At 37.0% G+C, this 8378-nt stretch overlaps 1 pseudogene; it reads left to right on the top strand.

The window, feature by feature from the left end:
* Positions 1 to 3501: 3501 nt before the first annotated feature.
* LOC143400903 (guanine nucleotide-binding protein G(I)/G(S)/G(O) subunit gamma-10 pseudogene) lies at positions 3502 to 3708 on the top strand (annotated as a pseudogene).
* Positions 3709 to 8378: the final 4670 nt, after the last annotated feature.

The raw sequence follows: 8378 nt of genomic DNA, 5'->3' as shown, positions 1-8378 counted from the left end.
ACACTAGAGTCATCACCATAGCCTTCCTCATACAGTAGCCCCTAACTTTTTTGACAACAGACAGGGCCTACAAGCAGCTGCATCTCAGAGAAGGCATCCCAAAGGGAGTGTGAGGCCCACTGTTAGAGCCCCATCTCTGTAAGACATTGCTTCCATCTTGGGACACCTTAAATTTTATCTCGAGTTACCTGGGCTATTGCCGCCACCAACCTTAGATACAGTAGCACACACTGAGGGACACCTGCAGGGTTTGGAAGCCCACCATCAATGTGAGGTTCAGACAATCTGCATGGGTACTACAAGAATATAAGGAAGAAACTGTAACATCTCAGATCCACACTGCAAGAAAGGAAGACACATAGACAGCATGAAAAAACAAGGGAGGCAAGTGCCCCAAACAAACCAGGACACTGTAATAACAGAACCCATGGACAGTGAAGTTGATGAAATGTCAGAGAAGGAGTTCAGAAGGGTCATAATTAAAATGATCTTTGAATTAAGGAATGATCTAAATGAGCAAATACAGGCAAAAATTGATAACTCCAACAAAGATATAAGCCAGCAAATAGAGGTAGCAAAAGTTTACTTCAAGAGAGAGATATAGACTCTGAAAAAAAATGGTCAGAAATCCTTGAAATAAAGGATACATATATCAAATAAAAAACTCAATAGAAAGCATAAAAAACAGACAAGATCACTTGGAAGAAAGAAGTCAGATAATGAAGATGAAGTATACAATCTAGAACATAAAGTAGATCACACAGTGAAGATAGTAAGAAACCATGAACAGAACATCCAAAAATTATGGGACAGCATCAAAAGACCAAATCTAAGAGTTATTGGGATAGAGGAAGGCATAGAGTTTCAAACCAAAGGAATGCATAATCTCTTCAATGATATAATATTAGAAAATTTCCCAAGCATAAAGAGCAAATTGGAAAACCAAACACAAGAGGCTTACAGGACACCAAATGTACAAAATTACAACAGATCTACACCAAGGCACATTATAATGAAAATGCCTACCATAAAGAATAAGGATAGAATCATAAAAGCCATAAGAGAGAGGAATCAGATCACATATAGGGGGAGACCAAGGCGTATCTCAGCAGATTTTTCAACCCAGACCCACAAAGCTAGAAGATAATGGAAAAACATATACCAAGATCTTAAAGGAAATGGATGCCAACCAAGAATCCTATACCTAGTAAACTAAGCTTTAGATTTGACAATGAAATAAAAACATTCCATGATAAGCAAAAGTTAAAAGAATTTACAAATAGAAAGCCTACACTACAGAACATCCTCCACAAAATGTTCCATGAATAGGAAATGAAAAAAAAATGATGAAAATCAGCAGAGGGAGGGATTACACTAAAGGAAAATCTAATCAGAGGAGAAACCAAGTCACCTTGAATACCAAAAATAATCAGAAATGTCTGGGAACACAAATCAGTTCTCCATAATAACCCTGAATGTTAATGACCTAAACTTATGAATCAAAAGACATAGACTAGCAGATTGGATCAAAGAAAAAAGACCCAACAATATGCTGCCTCGAAGAAACTCATAGGAAAAGAGATCCACAGACTGAAGGTGAAGGGTTGGGGAAAATCCTAGCACTCAAATGGACTTTGGAAGCAAGCAGGGGTTTTCATTCTCATATCAAATAAAGTAGACTTCAAACTAACGTCAATAAAAAAGTATAAAGAAGGATGCTGCATACTGCTCAAGGGAACAATACACCAACAAGTCTTAACAATTATAAATATCTATGCCCCAAACAATGGAGCATCTACGTTCTTCAAACACACTTTCTCAAGTTCAAGAGTCAAAGAGACCACAACACAATAATTTTGGGTAACTTTAACACACCTCATTCATCACTAGATAGATCTTCCAAACAAAAGCTGAACAAAGAAACTATAAAACTCAATAATACAATCATTAACTTAGACTTAACTGACATATATAGAATATTTCATCCTTCAACAAGAAAATATACTTTCTTCTCAGCAGCACATGGATCCTTATCTAAAATAGACCATATGCTATGCCACAAAGCAACTCTTGGCAATTATAAAAAAGTAGAGATACTACCCTGCATTCTATCAGATCGTGCTGGAATGAAATTAAAAATCAATGATAAAATAAGAAATAAAAGCCACTACAACTCCTGAATACTAAAGAATATGCTACTGAATGAACAAAAATGGGTTGCAAAAGACATCATGGAGGAGATGAAAAAATTTTTAGAGGTGAATGAGAACACAGATACAACTTATGAAAATCTCTGGGACACTATGAAAGCAGTACTAAGAGGAAAGTTCATTGCATGAAGTTCATTCCTTCAAAGAAGAAAAAGTCAAGAAATCAATGACTTAACATTACATTTCAAAGCCCTAGAAAAAGAAGAACAAATCAACATCAAATGCAGTAGAAGATAGTAAATAATTAAAATCAGAGCTGAAATCAATGATATTGAACAACAACAACAACAACAAAAAACAATTGAAAAAATTGGTCTTTGAAAAAAATAAATAAAATTGACAGACCCTTAGCCATGCTAACAAACAGAAGGAGAGAGAAAACTCAAATTACTACAGAAATATAGCAGATTATTAGAAATTATTTTGAAAACTTGCACTCCAATAAAACAGAAAATATCAAAGGCATCAACAAATTTCTAGAGTCATATAATTTGTTCAAATTGAATCAGGATGGTATACACAATTTAAACAGATCAATTTAAAGTGACAAAAGAGAAGACACAATCAAAAGTCTACCAACCAAGAAAAGCCCAGGACCGGACAGATACACAAGTAAGTTCTATAAGACCTTTAAAGGAGAACTAATACCAATACTCTCCAATTTATTTCAGGAAATAGAAAAAGAGGCAGAATTTCCAAACTCATTCTGAAAGGACAATATCACTCTGATTCCAAAACTAGGCAAAGAAATATCAAGAAAAGAAAACTTCAGACCAATATTTCTAGTGAATATAGATGCAAAAATTTTTCAATAAAACTCTGGCAAATCAAATACAAAAACATATCAAAAAGATCATGCATCATGATCAAGTGGGATTCATCCCAGGGATGCAAGGTTGATTCAACATTCAGAAATCAATAAATGTAATTCATCACATCAATAGACTTGAAGATAAGAATCATATGATCACCTCAATAGATGCAGAAAAAGCGATTGACAAAATGTAGCACCCATTTTTATGTTCAAAACACTAGAAAAACTAGGGATAATAGGAACATATCTCAACATCATAAAGACTATCTATGCTAAGCCCCAGGCCAACATCATTCTAAATGGAGAAAAATTGAAGGCATTCCCTCTAAAAACTGGAACAAGACAGGGATGCCCTCTTCACCACTTCTATGTGACATAGTTCTTGAAACACTGGCCAGGGCAATTAGATGAAAGAAATTAAAGGGATTCACATAGGAGAAGAAGAACTCGGCCCTCGGAGCCAGCGCCGCTGCCGCCATGTCTTCCGGGGCCAGAGTGAGCGCCCTGCAGCGCCTAGTGGAGCAGCTCAAGCTGGAGGCCAGCGTGGAGAGGATCAAGGTCTCTCAGGCTGCGGCAGAGCTTCAGCAGTACTGCATGCAGAATGCCTGTAAGGATGCTCTGCTGGTTGGAGTTCCAGCCGGAAGCAACCCCTTCCGAGAGCCCAGATCCTGCATTTTACTCTGAAGACTTGGAAGAAGTTTGTTGAGAAATGCCTTCGAGCACAAAGTTATGAATGACTGACTCCAAGTTTCAAGAAAACACTTTTCTTTAGCCAGATGACTGAGATATTTCAGACCTTTCCAGTGTCCTGATCTTACAGCCAAGATTCTACAGAAATTAATGATTTTCTACTCAAATAAGGAAACTGAGTGAAGAAATAGAATTGTTTTAAGTAATAATGGCTTGGTTCTCCTGAAGAAGTGCTTTGTATTAAGATAAAAACCTTACCACCAAATATACCAAAATACACCTCTTTAATAAGTGAGTTACTGGTGTTGCTATACCTAGAATATCATGTGTGTTTTATTAACTGGATGTTTACATTTTAGGAAAGAAAACACTTTTGTTTATTAAAAAAATGGAGTATTTGTAATTTGTTGTTTCTAAGATTTTTATACTATAATAAAATTTGTTCTATCATAAATTTACAATTACTAAATGAAGACAAGAAAGTATAAAATTGTGGGGGAAGAATAGACTTTACTAATCAAATGATGCCTTGATTTTTTCTAAATAAGAAGATTGATTTATTTAACACAAGAGGTGTTGTTTAGAAAGATTCATGATATGATATATATTAGGTTGTCCCATTTTATGTATGAAGCAGATTTGATCTCTTTTTAAGTTCCTTTACTTTATAGTTGTGGTTGCACTTTTAAAAAGATACATTATTTCATGCCTTTAAAAAAATGTTTAAAGTAGGACCTACATACAGAACATTGCAAATGATTAAAAACAAAGTAATGTGAAAATATTATGACCTAAAAGAATTCTTCATGTCACAAGTGTTTGACTTTGTTGTTGTGCCTTTGATTTAATTTGGGATACTTTTAGAAGGATACTTAGTATTTGTAATAATCTTTGAAGATCTTGGAAATAAATTCTCTTTAATTAAAAAAAAAAACTCAAATTGGCACTACTTGCTTATGATATGACTCTATACCTAGAAGAGCCTACAATTCCACCATAAAACTTCTAGAACTAGTAAATGAATTCAGCAAAGTAGCAGGATATAAAATCAATGCCCATAAATCAAATGCATTTCTGTATATCAGTGATAAATCCTCAGAAATGGAAATGAGGAGAACTACCCAATTTACAATAGCCTCAAAAAACTATCTGGAATTCAACTTAATGAAAGAGATGAAAGATCTATATAATGAAAATTTCAGAACCCTAAATAAAGAAAGTCAAAGAAGACTTTAGAATATGGAAACATCTAAAGTGCTCCTGGGTAACCAGAATTAATATTATCAAGATGACCATACTTCCAAAAGACTATACAGATTTAATGCAATTCTGATTAAAATCCCAATGACATTCCTCTTATAAATAGAAAAAGCAATCATGTAATTCATCTGATAAATAAGAGACCCAGAATAGGTAAAGCAATCCTTAGCAGGAAGAGTGAAGCAGGTGGCATCACTATACCAGAACTCAAATTATATACTACAGAGCAATAGTAACAAAAACAGCATAGTATTGGCACCAAAATAGACTGGTAATCCAATGGTACAGAATAGGTGACACAAAGAATGATGCACAAAACTACAATTATCTTACATTAGTCAATAACATGCACTGGAGAAAAGATAGCCTCTTCAACAAATGGTGCTGGGAAAACTGGAAATCCATATGCAGCAAAATTAAATTAAACCCCTGTCTCTCACCATGTATAAAACCCAATCAAAATGGATCAAGGACTTAGGAATAAAACCAGAGACCCTGTATCTAATAGAAGAAAAAGTAGGTCGTAATCTCCATCATGTGGGATTAGGCCCCAACTTCCTTAATAAGACTCATTTGGTGCAAGAATTAAAATCAAGACAATAAATGGGATGGATTCAAACTAAAAAGTTTCTTCTCAGCAAAAGAAACAATCTTTGAGGTGAATAGAGAGACCCTGCATCTTGAGAGCAAATTTTTACCACTGGCACATCAGATAGAGCACTTATCTCTAGGGTATATAAAGAACTCAAAAAGGTAAACATCAAAAAAAAAAAAAAAAAAAAAACAACAACAAATAACCCAATCCATAAATGGGCCCAGTACCCAAACAGACACTTCTGAGAAGATGATATAGAATCAATCATCAAATATAAGTAAAAATGTTCATCAATGCTAGCAATTAGAGAAATGCAAATCAAAACTACTCAGATTCCATCTCACTCCAGTCAGAATGGCAGGTATTATGAAGACAAACAACAATAAGTTGGCAAGGATGTGGGGAAAAAAGGCACACTCATACACTGCTGGTGAGACTGCAAAGTGGTGCAGCTGTAGCCAATATGGAAAACAGCATGGACATTTCTTGGAAAGCTGGGAATGGAATGACCATTTGACCCAGCTGTCCCTTTCTCTACACTGAAAGGACTTAAAATAGCATACTACAGGGACACAGCAACATCAATGTTCATACAGGCACAATTCACAATAGCTAAACTGTGGAACCAACCTAGATGCCCTTCAATAGATGAATGGATAAAGAAACTGTGGTATACATACAGAATGGAATATTACTTAGCAATAAAAGAGAATAAAATCATGGCATTTGCAGGTAACTGGGTGGAATTAGAGAAGATAATGCCAGTCCCCAAAAAACAAATGTTGAATATCTTCTCTGATATAATGAGGCTGATTCATAGTGGGGTTTGGAGGGGGAGCATGGGAGGGTTAGACAAATTCTAGATAGGGCAGTGGTCTGGGAGGAAAATGAAGGGGGTATGGGGGTAAAAAGATGATGGAATGAGATGGATATCATTACCCTAAGTACATGTATGGAGACACAAACGTTATGAATATACTTTGTATACAACCAGAGATGTGAAAAATTGTTCTCTATATGTGTAATATGAATTGCAATGCACTCTGCTGTCATATATAACAAATTAGAATTAAAAATAAATCAAAAGTAACAGAATTCAGTGATGTTTGCATTCCATCTAGGATTTCCGTATAAACAGTTTAGTTTTTACAGGTTCCCAGGTGAATGAACAGTCCAGAAACCAACCTAAAGGTGTAAACAGTTAAACCAAAAGACTTAGAGCCAAGATATGTGCTAGAACTGCAGGCTTTGCAACTCAGATGGAGAAAAACCCAAACATTACTTTCCTTTAAGGCAACACACGAGATTACAAGAAACTGCAATTTCGTGTTTGGCCAAGGCCTTGTCAATTCCACTGAAAGTGAGACTGAAGCCCAGAGGTCTACTAACTACACAAATGTGCTTGGTTATAAAAAGTACGAGCACCCAGTGCCAAGCAACACCTGGGGGGTGGGGCATAATGACCATGAACCAGTAAGCCCTGGTCCCTTGTTTGTGTAGACAGGAAATGGTCCCCTGAGGTTAATTCCATCCCAGGAAACAATTACATTAAAGCATGGGTATAAAATAAAATTTGCTCAGGAGCTTAGTTTTTTTTTTTTTTTTTTTGTACCAGGGATTGAGTCTGGGGGCAATTTACCCCTGCACCACATCCTCATCATGTTTTATGTTTTATTTGGAGACAAGAGTTTGTTAAGTGGCTGAGGCTGGCTTTGAACTTGTGATCCTCCTGCCTCAGCCTCCCAAGCCACTGAGATTACAGGCATGTGCCACTACACCTGACTGCTTAGCTCTGACAAGTTCCCTCTTGGCCTCATCCTCTCCACTCCCATGAGTTTTTGATATTCATAATCTGCCCACCATGGTTTGCAACCCTTTGCTAATCTCAATGTAAATCTTTTGTTCTAGAGAGGCTCTCTTTGAGTTTCTTTCCTTTTTTATTCATGTTGACACCCCCCTTTTATAAACTACATGTGACTACATGATTACATTTGGGGGCCACCTGAGTGGTCCATGATATTCTCTCAGTGGTCCATGATATTCTCATCAGAAGATTCTTAATCACAGCTGCAAAGTCTCTTTTGTCATATGAGGGAATTTTCACAGGTTCCAGAGATTAGGACATAGATGTGTCTGGGGACCTTGTTCTATGGAGCACAGCTATACGAATGGGATGCTATACAAAGGGATGCTTCATGTTCTTGTCACAGTCCCTTATTTAGGTACACCTTCCCACTCCTGTGTACTCTGAAACACTCATTTTCTCCTTGTTCTGGGGGTTTCCACCCACTGCTCAGGGGAATCATGAGGATTGTCTTAGAACGTTAGCATTCTGCAGCTGGGGAAATGAGTTTGTTAAACATCTGTGAACAGTGTTGGAACAGATAGTTCCTGTGCCCACAGTGCACCTGGCCTGTTCCACTGCATGTGCAGACTTCCTGGCTGATTGAGCCCTTTCCTTCCTCTTGTCCTCTTACCTGATTCCTTCCAGGCTCTTCCTGAAGTTCATGACTTCTCCAAGTGTATTGGGAAGATTCAGTTCGACTGCTCCTCAGCTGCAATCAATTCACCCTGGTGAACTTCCTGATCCCTGTTGAAAATGGAAAATTGTGAATAGGGATCACTGAAGTCCTGCTGTGCTATATAACATTTTATGATTCTGTGATTCCAACTGGCCTAAAGACACCTCCACCCCACTCACTTCTGACTGGTTAACTGTGTTCCTGCCCTTGATCTTGCCAGGGCTGCCAGGGCATTGCCAAATGAGCTTCTGGAAAAGCTCCAGACTGAGCTCTGAATGTGTGGAGGT

This window comes from Callospermophilus lateralis, chromosome 6, assembly GCF_048772815.1.
Source record: "Callospermophilus lateralis isolate mCalLat2 chromosome 6, mCalLat2.hap1, whole genome shotgun sequence".
Classification (NCBI taxonomy): Eukaryota; Metazoa; Chordata; class Mammalia; order Rodentia; family Sciuridae; genus Callospermophilus; species Callospermophilus lateralis.
This window is presented reverse-complemented; position numbering and strand designations above follow the sequence as displayed.